This window comes from Lemur catta, chromosome 13 (genome assembly GCF_020740605.2).
Source record: "Lemur catta isolate mLemCat1 chromosome 13, mLemCat1.pri, whole genome shotgun sequence".
NCBI lineage: Eukaryota > Metazoa > Chordata > Mammalia > Primates > Lemuridae > Lemur > Lemur catta.
This window is the reverse complement of record NC_059140.1, coordinates 68,910,074-68,927,374: the sequence shown is the minus strand read 5'-3', so window position 1 is coordinate 68,927,374 and position 17,301 is coordinate 68,910,074. Positions and strand designations below refer to the sequence as shown.

The following is a 17,301-nucleotide window of genomic DNA, read 5'->3' as shown; positions in this document are numbered from 1 at the left end:
TTGCCTATCTCCCAGTAAAAAGTGAGATTACCCCTATTGACTCCAGGATAGGCTGACCAACCCCCAAATCTCAGTGCTTATCACACACAAAAAAACTATTTCTTAATCACATAGTAGTTAGATGGGGCTCAATGTTCCAGGCTTTTTACATTTTTTGACATCCCCACATGGGAGAAAGTGGGGAGAGTCTCATATGGGGTCTTGTTACCAGGGCTGGAAGTTAAGGACATGACCTCCTCCCACAGCCCTTGGCCAAACTCAGTCACACAGCACCAACCTAACTTCAAGGGATGCTGTAAAATGTGCTTTTTCTATCTGACCAAGAAAAGAAAATGGAATTTGTGGAAATTAGAAGTCTCTGCCATAGAGTAGAGCCCTGTTTTCTTCGGAGTACACTGGATCTGGTCAGTAGCATCAAAAAGTATAAATAACAACATCTCCCACCCAAAATAAAGAAAGGAATCTTTATAATTAGCAGAACATAAGCCAATGCAGTAACAGTAAACATCTCTACCAGATAGTACTCATACATGTATATAGTGATTTTTAGCTTCTATTTTGATGAAATGCTATGCTGCTCACACTGTCACAAAACAAACACAACTGAAGGTAGCTTTCTCTATTTTGTGTGGTATCATGTTTTATGTTCTGTCACACTTGGGACAGTTGTAATATTCACATAGTTTTATATGAAATGACTGTGTAGAGTGGGTTAAAGGATATTAAAACCAATAACAAGTGGAGGAGAGGCACTCCCGTATGCATCCAGAGACACATACTTCAAGGTGGTATGTTCTTACCTGGGTTGCTTCCAAGATAGACGAGTTATTGTCTAACATCTCCAGCTCCTCTCGCCTGCAGGCATTACCTTTATTGAACTTTCAGGCTTTACTCAGCTTAGATACTGAGACAGTCTTCACCACAGCAGTTTGCATTCCGACAGGCTTAGGCACACCAACGCACAGCCACAGGATGTAATTAATTAAGTCTTGCTGCCTAAATATATGCATGTCTCTCACTTGCAACCTTCCTCTCCAATTCATTCCCTTGCCACCACCACACGCAGAAACATACACACACACAAACACACACACACACCCCTCCCATGTGTACCTAGTCCATATGCCTGGGCTTCCTCTTAATTGTCCATTTCCCACTCTGGAACTGAAATCCAGGGCTGAAATCTAACTTACTACACTTAGGTTCTACTATCCAACTTGACTCTTTATAAACTTGAATCTGAAATCTCCCTATCCCTTTAGGAGCTTTAATTTTAACTGAAGTGCTAGAGAGAGAAATCCACAATATACATAATTCTCCTGCCTCTAGAACTGTGCAGTACTGAATCCTTCCCTGCACTGGCAGGCTGCTGCTGCTGCGGAAGTTGCAGCACGTGTCAGAGAGAGCTAAGCTGTCATGGATATGACAGAGCACTAAGGTTGGTTTTATCCAAAGGCCTTTGAAAGTTTGGGCTAGCTAGAGACAAAAGCGAAACTTAAAAGGACTGAATATTTATTTTTGAAAATTGAATATTTTAAATAATTTTTGTTATTCATAAGATAGTCAGAAATCACCTTAGTAGGGTATTTCATATGCATAGATGATAATGGAACAATAAAATGAAGGATATAGAAATAGATATGAATATGTAAAAATAGATTATGTTGGAAAAAAGAAAGACAACACATAATAATATAAAATAGCTTAAGTCATTCTCTTTGTGTACTCATCCTTTAGTCCCTGGGAACTCAGAAGAAAAAATATATATATAATATCCAAAGTATGTGGGAATCATCCAGCACCTAGAATTTAAACTCAAATTTGAGATTAAAAGTCAATTTTGTGGCTCCTTGGCATACACCCTAAAGAAAGTCAGAATTATCAAAAAATCCAGACTCTACTTTTCCCAAAAAAATTTATCTGTAGAACTACCTTGGACTTTAGTGATGATAGTAAAATTGAGATTTTATCATGTTTCATTACCTTCAGGAAACATGAAAACAGGTGAGGACGGAAATGTCAAATGGAAAAAATATACAGTAACAAGTACATTAATTGCCCCTTTTTAAAATCTTGATTCATCTAGACTTTCCAAATCTGGAAACTCTCAATATCTTATCCTGAGCTCTGCTTTTTATCAGTGGATAGATTACAGAAAGAAATTTTAAAAATAAAATAAAATAAACTCATCTCTTCTGTAAGGGGCTCTAAAAATATGTTTTAAAAAAATAGACTTGTAATATTTTTTTCTTTCTATTCTCTCTGAAAGAAGAGAGCAGGGAGCAAAAGTTTCCACTGTCCTCTTTTCTAAGCACTCTGTTTTATCTGCCAGCCATGCTTAGCAAAGAAAAGGGGTTGATTACAAAATCAGTTCCAAACCCTCCTCTTACTATGAGAGTTGGTATGAATCATTGAACTGAAGACTTGGGCAGGACCCCAGCTGTTTATAGGCAGTAACTCTTACAGTGGAGATAAAAGGAAAGCTGACACAGAAAAACTTAGACGGAAGCAAGTTTAACCTTTTCCTATCTGGAAGTAACAACTGAACCAGTTCAGTCTTTACAGTAAAGCTAAGTGGGAAGATTTTCCCCCAAAGAAAACATAGGGAAAATACATTATTTTCATTGTAAGCATCACCTCTACAGCAAAATGCTAACATTTATATGTAACTTGTCATTTTTAGGGTTATCTCTCAGGCACATGACATTGCTTTTCATCATTTGCTGGTGATTTTACATGAGAAACATTAATCCTGATGTACCCAACACCTGTCCCCACTGTCACTCAGGCACCTGAGTGGGAACTATAGAGTGAAATTCATTATTATTTATTATTGAAAAAAACTTCTGAGCATCAACTATGCATCTGACACTATTCTAGGTTCTAGGAACAGAAAGATAAACAATAGGGAAGAGAGGAACTTATGTTTTGCCTTTACGATCTGTACGACATTAATGTAAGTTCTCTCTGTTCAAAAGCGTAGTTCCCATGAAAATGGCCCTGAGACGTAGTTTCCCTACTCTGAATATTTATTCCTTCCTTCTCCAAAAGAAATTCAGAGCGTAATTTTTTCATAAGGCACTGAGATAACATCAACTTCCTTGGGGGTGTTCCAGCCCTGCGTGTGTGTGGAGGGTAAGTTGGGGAGTCAGGAGAAGGTGGGTGGGCTTTTAGCTCCTGAAAGGATGCAAAACGTTTCCAATCCCTCTAATAGAATATATTTCTGAGAAACTGTTACTCTTTGCCCAGATGAATGGTCCAAAGATAGAACGGAGGAGAGGGCTCTAATTGGTCCCTGTCTCATGGGGCAGCCTTTCCTACGCATTATACGCTCCCTTATGTGCCATGCACCCATGTACTTCTTCCCCCTCACCCTTCTCCCTCTGAAAAGAGATGCTGAAACTCCCTGCAATCCATGTAACAAAGAGGAACAGGCTCTATTTTAGCTCTGTTCTCTTAGGGATGCTGTTTGTCTTCCCATAATATTGGGATTTAGCTGTTGTGTGTGGTGAAGAGAGTATATTGATATTTCTCACTAACAACACCAGTAGGGTTTCATTTTGTTTATTTTTTCCTTTCTATTAATTCAGGACATTGTGAAGTCAATAAAAAAGAATTTGGTAATAAAACTGAACATATTAATAATTATTTAATTTGGCAAATATTAATATTGAGTATCTGCTAAATGCCAGGCACTTTCTTGGAACAAACAGACCAGCATAGACACACGAAAGCCTTTCTTTGGAAGAGTTTAGATGAGTTAGATGTGAACACACAGACACACACATACATCTACGTAACTTTCCAGCATGGGCAGTGTGGGTCTTACGTGAACTAAATGATATATTGGTAAAGTCTTTAACAATGGAAGGGGGAAGGCAATGGAAGCAGTACTTACAAGTGAAAGAGGAGATATTACAACCAACATCACAGAATACGAAGGATCATAATAGATTACTATGAACAACTATACATCAACAAATTGGATAACCTAGAAGAAATGGATAAATTCCTTAAAACATACGACCTTCCAAGACTGAATCATGAAGAAATAGAAAATCTGAACAGACCAATAACAAGAACACTGAATGAATAATCAAAAACTTCCAAACAAAGAAAAGCCCAGAACCTCATGGCTTCATTGGTGAATTCTACCAAACAATTAAAGAAGAGCTAATGTCATGCCTTTTCAAACTCTTCTAAAAAATTGAAGAAGAGGGAACACTTCCAAACTCATTTTACAAAGGCAGAATTACCCTGATACCAAAGCCAGACAAGAAATTGACAGTATAAGAAAAAAAATTACAGGCAAATATCCCTGATGAACATAGATGCAAAAATCCTTAACAAAATCATAGCAAACCAATTTGACAGCACATTAAAAGGATTGTACATGATGATCAATTGGTATTTTTCCCTGAGATGCAAGGATGTTTCAACATAACACAAATCCATAAATGTGATACATGACATTAACAGAATGAAGAATAGAAAACATGATCATGTCAATGGATACAGAAAAAGCATTTGATAAAATTCAACATTCTTCCATGATAAAAGCTCTCAAAAAATTATGTGTAGAAGGAACATACCTCAGCATAATAAAGCCCATATATAATGGATCCACATCAAACATCATACTAAATGGCAAAATGCTAGAAGCTTTTCCTCTAAGATCACGAAGAAGACAAGGATGTCCACTCTTGCCATTTCTATTCACTGTAGTACTTGAAGTTCTAGCAAGAACAATTATGCAAGAAAAACAACAAAAAAAGAGATCCTTTTGCAAAGATAATGATTATATGGCAAAGATTCTCAGAATATTTGGGAATAAATTTTAATAGGATCCTTTCCCGGTTTTCCAGGAGATGAGAACAGGTCCATGAGAGAGCAATTGATGCAGACACAATAGTGTCTCAATGCAAATATAATCTAACTTTTACCCTTTATCAGATAGACCTGAAGAAATTCAGGTTACTATCAAGGTCAACAAACCACCACCAAACTACAAAGAAAGCTGAGAGCTTGGTAGCTACGCTTTAGCTTTTGATTTTATTCAAATCAAGTTGTATTAGTCTGGGATCCAAGGAAGCAGAGCTCAAGATAGGCATTCTTGTTGAAGTGATTTACTGAGGAGGAGCTCAGGAAATTGGGAATGACAGAAGCAGGCTAGCACAGGGGGAAAAGTGAAGCAAGAATGTAGTCAGCTACAGACCAGCTTCAGTGTGATTGCTCAGGAAAACTGTAAAGTGTGAATTACTCCACAGAATTGTTCCCATCTTGAGGCAAGGAGCTGGCCTTTTAAGTCATTGGCATTGGTCTGATCGTGGCTAGGTAGAGGGAAGTCTTAGCCTCTTTATTGAGGTGGCTCCTGGCTGGACAAGGGCAATTCTCTGAGAAAGGAGAAGGTGCATGTATGCATCAGCTGCTGTTGAGTACAACAGCTGGGAGATTGGTGCACCTTGGCAATGTGAACAAAGCACTAGCAGCATCCTCTATACACAGCCAGAGTAGAGTTTCTTAACTGTGCCAGTATTGCCATTTAGGAGATATCCTGTGCATTGTAGGGTGTTCAGCAGCACCCCTGGCCTCTACCCTCTGGATACCAGTAGCACCCCTCCTCCGCCAATTGTGAGGACCAAAAAAATGTCTCCAAACATTATCAAATGTCCTTTGGGGACCAAAATCATCCCTGGTTGAAAACCACCGAGCTAGTGTAAGAAGCAAAAGTGTGGGTCAGTTAAATAACTTTATCTTTTTTGCACCCAGAACAGTGTGTAACACAGAGGAGTCACTTACCAAAGGTGTTTCAATAGCACTCCAAATTGTGAGGTAAGAAAAAGGAATTCTAAAAGAAAGAATTCACAGTTGGCTCTCCACGAAGGAATATCTCAATAATTTCACTCTGTCAGAGTATAGAAATATGCACCTATTGTTTTGAATGCATAGACAAATGTTTCTAACTCAGTGGAATACATTTCTTCCTAAATATTATAATATTTTATTAAATCACAATGCACTTGTCACCATGGGGTTTTCTGACAGTGACAATTACAAAATCATTAAGTTCATATTCTTAAAACTGAAGAAGTAAAAAGAAATCCATTGTCAAAAATGGCTCAGAGCAAATGATTAGGCTAGAAAGAACACGAGCAGAGCTAAGCAAAAAAATAATTGAGTAAACAAAGCTTAAAACAGAACGTGAGTACATGAGAAAGACAGAGAGAGAGGGCACTAGTTGTATTGATCCAAGTGGAGACAAAGAACATGCCGTAAGGTATTTCTGATTAGAGGCTCAGCAGGGCAGGTGCCAAGCTGAGCTCCAGCAGCTGAATCGGTCAGGTTCAGCGAGGAGATGCCCTTCCAACCTATTTGATGAATTTATGTAAATCCCTTCCTTAAGGCTTGGTTGAGTTTTCATTTTCACTATGAAAACTTCTTACCCAGCTCTCCCAAAGGCAGGGATGAGATTTCCCTTTACCCTTCTGCCGTTGCACCCAGTGCATAACCCTGTTAGCATATTCACCACATTGTTTTTTACACTGTTGGTTTACCATTCTCCCCAGTGAAGTGATGAGCTTCTTAGGACAGGGTCTTTTGTTTGTTCATTTGTTTAGCTCTATGACTTAAACATCTAAGACATTTATGCAATATTCATTCGACAAACCTTCACTATGTACTTGCTGTGAATCAGATACTGTCTTATGAACCAGATACCGTCTGTCTTGACTTCAATGTTCTTTCCTATCTTCCTATAGTAAGGAGAGAAGATGCTGCCTCACCCCACCCCCCCAGAAAAGAAATATTACTTCTCATTTCCTTGAGAAGGACAAGTCACCCTGTTACCCTATGTGTCTCTATGCCTCTATGATGGACTCTGGTTACCACTCTGCCCCTTCCACCCCGAAGAAGCTGTATCATGATAGATTCTGTGTCTCATAAAGTCAGTGTTTCCTGGGCACTGCCTGTAATTGAAGTCAGCCTAATGAAGGATAAGCACAGAGCTCAGAATCCTTGCTCCCACTGATTAGCATTAGACGTGTAACGTAAGACAGTTACTGAGCCACTTATGTTAATGCCATCAGCAAAGTGAAATGCCATATTTGATATACCTAATGGATTGCCTGATGTTTATTGCTAGATTGTAAGAACTTTATGTAAATCAGAGCCACCACTTCTTATACAATTGCTGAGAGACAGATATTTTTAATATTACTAAAATCTGTCCTTTCAGTGACATTGGAAAAGAAAATGATTGTGTTACATTGGAGTAAAAGGAACTCTGATGTTCCAGCTTATTTTTCTTTATTCACATCACCAATATTAGGATATGCAACATACTCCAAGAAAGACACCATATTTAGAATCAACTTTCATTTGGAGCTATTAATTAGTTCTTTTAATAGCCTGGTTTTCCCCTATCTAATATTATCCAGAACACTTGTGAAATATATTGATATTTATAGTTATAATACACCAGTACTTTCGGTCACATAAATTCCCAGAAGACATCATAGTAATACTAGCTCAAAGTAAGAAGTCTTTCATAAACTTTTCTATACTTCTATTGCATATAGAAGTATACATATATGTACATATTTCCATTATTCCTTTAATAGCTCTACAGGAGCCAGCATGGCAGATCCAGCACCTAAGACATCATTTTGAATCACCCACAGTAGCACGTCTGGGAACATCATACCATTGTGAGTATTGTGAGCTTCATGCTTTGGGGAACACAAACAGTAAGTAGCTAGAGTCAAATATCTCACCATGGATTAAGGTTAAAAGGTAATCTTCCTGTTATATCACATACCTCTATCAGCATGCCTATAAAAGAAATATGTTTCTAGATAAAACACAGAACCCAATGATGTATTATTTTTCCTCAGTTAAGACCCATATAGCTTAACTGCATATAGCTTTTACAAAAACCATCCACCCACAGTGTAAAGCTGTACTCAAATACACAGCCAGACAGACATCAACATGCAGGAATTTCGAGGCATTAGGAAGAATAAGTATGAATGTGCCAAAAAATATTTGTTTTGCTACATAATTAAAAGAAGAAGGTTATTTGTATAATTTAAGTAGCAAGGTATATATTTTAAAATATTATAATTATATTATTCCAAAGTCTAAAATAATAGCGCAAAGAGCTGGAAGATAAATGCTCACTGAAGTTTGAGACATTACAACTATACTCCATAACCAGAGCCCAGTATGAATATCTTTGAGCATAATAGTTTTATACCCGGAATAGATCAAAGAGACTTAACAGCCTTGTGTATAAAATTATAGCCTTCCTTCCTTTGAAGACAATATGGTAGATGTGGGTATGTACACATTTATATTAATGTATGCTTGTTGTAAAAAATATTGGGGGCAAATTTCTTTTGCTTAGGTCATATTAAGTTCCAGTTATTTGGACCCATGATTTCTGCATATGAGAGCCCTGATAGTTCTACTGGTTCTCATGAAATCAGTTTTCTACTCTTCTAGTAAGAAACTGTAGAGCTGTCTTTGATTCTTTCTTCTTCACTCCCTACGCTTCTGTCCACTCTTAGCACAGTCCTTTGCAGGTAGTAAGTATTCAACAGCTGTTTTCTTCAAATTACTTACTATGTACATTTTTATTTCCAAAAGTCCTAGCCTTTCCTTTTTCTCCTTATTTCTGCAGCAACACTACTCATTCCACTCAGTCATCCCACTGCAGTGACTTCCTAAGTATACATTCTCATTCACCCTACAGAGAGCTAGCTGCCATATTAACCTTCCTAAAATACCACTTTCATTATCAATCGCTCTCAAAATCTCTAATGGCCACCTCTTGTTTAGTTTTTAAATCTCAGTACTTTTTTGGTTTTTTGTTTTTTTTATGACACTCTAACCTGAGCAACCTCCACCTATTCATCAATACATTTCTTTATATCATTCAGTAGCCTATTTTTTTCCATGATCCTACTACTAAGGTACAGGTTTAACCACACCTCTGAACTTTTTCTCATGTATTCTCTTGACCTGTAGGCTCTCTCTTTCTTCTATTATCCAAATTAATCCTTCAATTTCCAACTCAAACCTACTTTTCCCATTAAACCTTCCTATTTCCTACCTTCTTTTTTTTTTTGCCTGAGCAGTCAGTCCTTACCTAGCAACATCCATTATCTGATTATATATTAGTCTTACTTCCCTTCTAGTTCAACATAGTATTTTATTGGCCTTGTCTATCCAATTTGATAGTCAAATTCTTAAAGGTAGGAACAAGGTTTTAATCACTATCTCTAAGCCTAAAATCATGCACAATAGGCATGTAAGAAATAGTTACCGATCTCATCAATACTATATACTGATTTTCTTGTGCAAAGCTAGAAAACATCAGAGAAAACAATTGAAAGCAAAGTAAAAAATTATCTTTTTCTTCCAAAAAATAGCGTTCATGATGAACTTCTTATCTAAGTCACAGAAACTGTGGGTGCATTAAGTTTAAACTAATACAAATTTGAAAACTCTTTAAAGACATACAGAAATTACCTCAATAAAGTTCACAATTTTTGTTCTTCCTTCTGCTTTCTCAAAATATCTTTAACAGGATAATGGAGCTTATTTCATGTTGATAGATCTTTGCGCCATAAATAATGGAGGCACAGTGTTGACAGACAGGAGTATCTAGCGTAGAAGCACCCAGTCACTGCATCTGTGTGACCTAGGTTCAAATCTATAGTGCTTAGGTCTTGGTGCCATGTTTTAAAGGAGACACTGAAAAAAACAGAGCACACAAAATGGCAAGGGTTCTGAGAAACATGTCTCAATGAACAGTTGAGCGAAGCAGTAATATTTAGCCTGCAGAAAAGATAACATGGTGGGGACTTGATTTCTGACCTCAAATACCTGAAGAGCTGTCATGTGGAAGAGGGAGCTGATAGAATCCGTGTCATGCTAGAGAAGAGAATAGATGGAAATAACAAGGAGGCAGTGTTTGGCTTTATAGAAGGATGGGCTTTCTAATAATTACAGCTTCTCAGGGATGTGCTTGGCTTCCACCTGGAGTAGCAAGCTTTCTGCCATTGGAAGAAATCTGGGAGATTTCTAGCAATAGCCGAATGACCACCTATGCTAGATGGAAAAAGTTATATGCTGAAGTCTAGACAGGAAAGCAGTGCATGGGGAACTGGAATTTGGGGCAACTTCCAAAAGGTAACAGGGCTAAGCCTTGTTGAAGCAATGTGGGAGCTTTGCTTGAGACCTTAGATAGGTCACTGGCATGAACAAGGCAAGCATCTTTCTAGCTTGGAAGTGGAAAGTTAATGGAAAATAGGGCCTAAAGATGAATTCATAAATGAAAAAGAAAACAATATTTTAGAGAAATTTTCAGTGATTTACTAATGAAATGATTCTTATGAATGGATTAATCTTAAACAATAATACCTGAAAAAAAAGCTACAATTGTTTCTCCATGTTATGGCTTTATAATTCTGTTCTGAAGCTATTACAATAAGGGTTTTCTTTTTTCCTCTCTAGAAAGTAGTACACTATTAGTCTCATATTAAAATTAGATTTTCTTTTTTAATTTAAGTTTTATCCATGAGATTACTCTGCTTTACAGAATTTCATTCCTGTTAGAAGTAGAAAGGAGAGCGAACATTCTGCTTCAGAAAGCTTTTGTTAAATATTACTTTGTATCTTCCAAAGACACTGTGGGTACTTCAGTGAAAGCCTATTAATAAGAGTCAAAAATAGGACAGTTGTAAGACACCTACAGAAATTATCCCATAAAATTTTTAAAAAATTAACTTAAATTCCTGTAAGAGAAGATTTTTTTCCCTTATTTGTTCTTTGTTTAGTTTTTCTGGGTTGAGCTGAGTGGTGGTCTCTTGTTTAAACAGTGTTTAAATTTTATTTCATTCTGAGTTTTGTTTGAAAACTTACAGGTGGAAAATCCAAGAATATTAATGCCCCAGGATCACTGGCTTCAAAAAGATCTTAACAAGTGGCCCTGCCAAACATTTGGCAAAACCAAACTATTTTAAAGGGTGCCAAGGCAAGGCTTTTGTGCTTAACCTCAGGCCACACCGAGTGTTTATCGCTGGCTCAGGCCAGGTCTCTATGGCCACAATGACCTGGCCTTCCCTCGCCTCCCTCCTGCATTTATGACTCCTTAACAAGAAGGTTTTCCACAACTGTGTAGACTGAGTTCCCAATCCTGTGCATACTGTAATCCCCACCACCAACGCCTGTTGGAAGACAAGACTACCAAGGAATACTTCTCCTCTCTGCAATGTTCAGTCACACTTTTGCTCTATATGAAAAGAGTAGGAAGGATTTGCCAAATGTTTTTGAAAGTAAAAACTGGCATATTTCGGGATATAAGAGAAAGCAAGAGACAGACCAGTTCTAAAGTAGTAGATGACTTGAATTCTAATTCATTTAATTTAATTTTATTTAATCTAATTTTTTATTCTAATTTGTCCTTAATTATATAAACTTGAAAAAAATCACTAACCCCTGCAATGTCTCCGTTTTCTCAAATACAAAATGGTAATATTAATACCCTGCTGTAATGAGAAGTGGTTGTGTTTGGATCCCTTGAATGTAGGCCTCTTACCTCAAGGTAAGAAATCCCCAGGGTATGATTCTTAGTAGTAAGGGAAGTCAATCAATACTAAGAGGCCAAAAAGGCCAGACGCTCACTGCTTACTTCCTCCATGTCCTTGGCAGCCACAGCAAAGGCCTGTGACTTAAGCTTGGATAATCCGATCTTGTCTGGACCTTTGAAATCACAGTGACACAAAAGAATTCATTTGGTCAGTAGCTGCAGTGGCAGCCCAAGTCCAAGAGCAGCAGAGACAGTGGCCTCAGGGCTGCTGACACATACCGGGTGCTGCCCAAAGTGGGAGTGTCCCCTGTAGGAACCCATGTCCCACAGTGCCTGCAGTGCTGTCCTCACCAGACCATTACCAAGCAGGGCCTTTGTTTCTCGTAGTCTCCACTTTGGGTTCATGTTCACTTTTTTGATTCTTATGCTCGGTCTTCTCAGACCCTGAGTCTTCCCCCAAATTATGGGAACAATCCAATAGTTTTTCATTTCCTTTTTGCCTAATTCAGCCAAAGTCAGTTTCTGTTGATTGTTACTAAGAAAGAAAACTGAATAATATACTTGGTGACCTCATAAAGCTGGTGTGAAATGTGGCTGAGTTATTTCAAATGAAAATTCTTGGAAAAGAATAAAATGTAATAGAATTTAACATCATGAGTATTTATGAAGGCCTTTATGGAGTTAAAGGATGAGCAAGATGCAGGCTGTGAGCTCAACATGCTTTAAAAGTAGTAAAGGGCACAAGAACACAAACAAGTATAACACAACATGGGAAGAGTGTTCTCATAGGAGAACTACAAGCGGAGGAGCAGGTGCACAGGGAAGAGGGTAGTGAAAAAGAGTTGAAAGAGACATAGCTTGTATTGAATTTCATAGATGAACAAGGATTCCATGAAAAGGGAAGTATTTGACATCATCCTTAAAGGGTGAGTTGTAGCATAAGGTAGGATATAGACACAGCCCCTGGAGTCAGTCAGGAGTCTCTCTTCCTTTTCAGCTCTACTCCCAGATCTTAATCTCCTTGGTCCTGTTTCCTCACATATGAAATAAGGAAGTTACAATAAATGGTCTCTAAGACTCTTAACAGTTCTAAAATTTCTGATTGATTCTCAAGGGTAGATAAGAAGAACATTACAGGAATAAGGGGCAAAAGGAACTCAAAAGTAAAGGTAAAAACATGTGAGATGAGCAAAGATCTAGAAGCAAGACAGTAGGCTTGGTCACAGAACAGCCTGTAGTTCAGTACAGAATATGAAGATAAAGAGAATGTGTTTCATTTGAATGGGAATGAAATAGGAAGTCTGAAAGAATTTTAGTAGAATGCTATGATAAAAGATAGACTTTTGTTTAATCTGGAGCAGTATGTAGGATGGCAGATACAACAGTAATGAGACCAAGATTTGAAGAAACCTGGATGAGAAATAATGGCGAACTGAGCCGGGATGATGACACACAGGAGTGGGAAGAGAAGACAGCTGTAAGAAGCATGGTGGAGACAGATTCTCCCAACTTGACAAAGGATTGTAGAGAGTGAGGGGAGTCCTGGGCAAGATAATTGTGGGGTGAGTGTCACCTCATGGCAGGTTCATAAATCAGTTTGATGAGAAAGTTAAAGAAGCAGATATAGATGGTTCAGGAAAATTTAGAGAAAGAGCGGTATGCATAATTAGAGGGGTTATCTTGGTTGAGGGAAATTGCTTTTCTACAAAACAGAAGAATTAAGCATACTTATAATCAAAGATGAAGCAACTAGAAAGATTGGAAATACAAATGAGAGATGCAAATTAATAGAACAATTAATGGATACAACTAATATATATCATTTATTATAATCATAATCAAATATTCCAATATTTCATTAATAAGATACTGAGATAAGGAGAACCAAAGAGAAACTATTAATAAGAGTTTGCCATCTTTATGTAGTAAATATTATACATATATATATATATATATATATATATATGGGGAAGAAAGGGATTTGAAAACAATGACCATTTCTTTGCATCTATACCTATATATAAATACATGTACATTTTATATTTGTATATAAATTACCTCCTCCCCATTATACATTTTTAGAGATGAATATAGTGACTTGTCCTGAGCTCCAAGCAAGCAAGTGGGAAAGCCAGTTTGAAAACAAGGGTTTTTGGGTCCTAGTCCAATGTCCTTTCTTCTTTCCCATAGAAGACCCCCATCTGAACATAGCTTTATCTGGAAACTCTGGGTGCTTGTGAAGCCACACATATCATTTAATAATAGATCCATCTTGAAAACTCACCTATCCTCATAATGAGTTTAATTTAGTCTCATATTGCTTGATTTTTATTTCAATATTATTTTAGTTAAAAATAGCTTATTTAGAGATATTATATTTAAGCTGCCCATGTCGATGAATGCAAATGTTGTACCGTATATCTTAGAAAGGAACAATTGATCCATTTGCCAATTGATCCATTGGCAAGGGGCATGAGCTGTGAATTCCGTTTTCTGACCTACTAGCAGTGACATTTTTATTTATTAATACAGTCAGTGTTTGTAGCAACAGTGAGACCTATAGTCTATGACCAAGGTACATGAGGAAGCAAAATGGCAAACGGTCGTCCATAAATTTGGTCTTATGGCGCCAGCATATTAGAACCAAAAGGGAATTTGTGCACAGACTGATTCCCTTGTTTTACAGTTGAGGAGACTGTAGTTTTAAAACATAAAGAGAATTGCTGCAAGTCACAGAGTTAGTGGATGTCAGAGCCAAGCCTGGAGCCTTGGTTAATCAGTCCATGGTTGTTTGTCCTCACCCCTTCAGTGCTGCTCTGAAATCAGTCATGTTTTGTGTTGATGGGCAAGCCATGGTTTTGAAGTTCCTGAAGAATAAAAATCTCTTGAGAACTAATAAAGATGTAAAAGTTTTGCTTGAAACATCAATCATTCCTCTTTAGGTATTTTTAAAGTGCCTATGCCACAGTCTCCTCTATTGGAGTCTTATGATCCAGTAGAGACACATAAAGAAAATGAAATAAACTCCAAAATGAAAACTATAATTTTCAAAATTTAACCAGATGTATCTTTAGCTCCCATCTGCCTTCTAGTCCCGTATCTACTATGGAATTTCCATCTGAATATCTTGCCTGCATCTTAAATTCATGACATTACTTCATTTTTGGAAAGGTGTTCTCTGGTGCTTAACCTTAGGTCAGAATTACTTTGAGTTTTAGCAAGTTAATAATTTTAACTTTAAGTTGATATGGGGAAACATTTTCATGTGATTTTCAAATAATAAATTTAAGACTGTATTTTATAAAATATTTTGCCATGAGTATATACAGGAAGTGTCACAAGGTTTATGAAAGTAAGAACTGAAGAGTTAAGCTCAGATTCTTTAAAAATTTCACAGTTGGTAACTTATTTTATCCCTTATGATATTGACAATGTTGGATGTAAAATATTTTCTTGTTATTTTATACATATAGATCTTTTAACACTGGGCCAGTAGCCTAAACAGAGATGGTTATGATCAATAATAGTTGCTCTCTGAAGAAAATTTAACATGTCACTATTTTATCAATGATTATCAATGCAAAATATATTTAGGCAAACAATAATTTGAGTTACCTTCTATCTGATTTTTAAAAAACCCAAATAACTAAGATGTTCACCAAAAACATTTCTACAGAATCATTCCATCACTTCAATCAAGGCAGGCTAAGTTAAAAAGTCAAAAAAGACTTTATTTTTATTGATTTCTTCAGCCTACTTAGAAATAAGTGTGGTCCTGTATTTTTCTTACCATGAAACAAAATATTGAACTCTGCCCTTCAGGCATACTACCATACTTCAAATGCTGATCTTATCATTGCTTGCAAGTCAAACAGAGTTAGACTTTAAAAGGAAGAAAGGAAACCCTGGAGCCACCAAGAAGCATCAGGGGTCAGGATGTTAGTCTGGTTCTAGTAAGAATTTACCAAGGGTCACAATGCCTGAGTAAGGGCCACTTTGCTGCCAGTCGACATTTTTCAGCAAAAACACATAAACCAGAATTTGAACTATAATATATAAAGAGCTATATTCTGAAACTGATTTTCTATTTCACTTGGCATCTTCCTATGTTATTTGTGAACAGGAAATAGTATAATTTACCATGTCTGCAATTTGAATTCTTCATGCAATAATTAATAATTATAATAAATTATAAAATAATCATACCAAAGTGAATTGGAAATTCGTAAAGAGTTGAATGGGGATTTTCTCATGGAAGGCCCACACCTTTTCTATGTTCCTAGATGTTCATTTTGTAATATATTGTGAAATGTATCCATCACTTGTTAAGTGGGTGTTAAAAGCTCCCCAAACAGTGCAGAGCCCACAGAATAATATTCAGTTAACTAAATATTACTTGTTTGTTTGCTTGGATTAGTGGCTCCTTTAAATTGATCTTTCACTTCTTTCTGAAAGATTTCAGAACTTTCTATCTTTGACTCCCAGAGACAGACACTGTACAGTGGACTTCCTGGAGCGGTATTTGACATCTCCCTGCAGTACTTACCTGCCTGGTTTGTGCTGTGGCCTGGAAAATAGCTATTACTGTGTCAGGCAGGGATCAAAATTTTGGACTAGGGGAGCTCAAGCTAAAAACAAAAAGGGTTAAAAGGATAGGTACTTCTTACTGAAATTACCCATATGTGCATCTTTTATCTTTGACTTCGACTTAAATATCAAAGGGCATTTACAGCTTCTTTACATTCCTCTCCTTTCCAAATTCAAAATATCTTTAAGGAGGAAAGGGGCAATATGAATATTATTCCAATTCTATGTTCCTGTTAATAATCAGATTTATATTATTGGAGAAAAAAATTACCCCAAATAAAACATTTTGGCCATGATAAGCCAGTCTGCTCATTACCAATCCGAAAATGGTTGGGTTTTAATTATGGGGGAGGGAGGGGAAGGTGGAGGTGATAGAAAACCTTTTAGAAAGGGAACCTACACACCACTGAAACAAGACAAACACAAGGGGGCAGGAGGAGCCCAAGCTCTGACTTCCAACCCGGCTGACTGAAATGGGATCTACACTATTTTAGTTCGCCCTCCGGATATTTATCAATTCTCGTGGCATGCACAGAAATGTGATGCTGACAGGTGGGTTTAGTTTGTGCTTGGTCTAATTACTGCGAAGAGAACAGGAACGTCTCTAATGACAGCTACCCTAACAGCGGCAGCTTTCGGAGAGCCTGGGGCTACATTCCCTAAAATTTATTCTTTGGTGCGAGACTAGAGATTCTGATCAGACTGCATTTCTCACGCATTCCAAATACCCTTTTTTTCCATTTACTCTGTGAACTTTGGTTGCAAAGGAGGGGCTTGTTAAAAACTCACCAATCCGAGGACTGTGCCTCGTGTAATTTACAAGAAGGCGGGGGGGGGGGGGCGGGATACGGGGGGCGGGGTGCAGGGGTGCAACCTGCTCTAGCTATGGCTTTTAATTCCAGCTGTTCTTCTTTTGCAAATATGCTCCAGTGTTTTCTCCCAAACTGTTCAGGGTTTCGCTTCAAACGCAAGAGGCTTTGCGTCTAACTTCCCTCGCGCGTTTGTAGTTTCGGAGAAATGACCATGCCCCGCGCGGGATTTCATTGAATGGGGCGGGGGCGCGGCTAAAATGTGTAATCCTCGATCCCAGGCAGATGAAGAAGGGAATCCAGCACAGCTAC

The 17,301-nt window shown here is 37.5% G+C and overlaps 1 pseudogene; it reads right to left on the bottom strand.

Annotated features, from left to right (window-relative positions):
- Nucleotides 1-11,998, bottom strand: part of LOC123649090 — a 168,982-nt pseudogene extending 156,984 nt beyond the window's left edge.
- Between the last annotated feature and the right edge of the window lie 5,303 nt (nucleotides 11,999-17,301).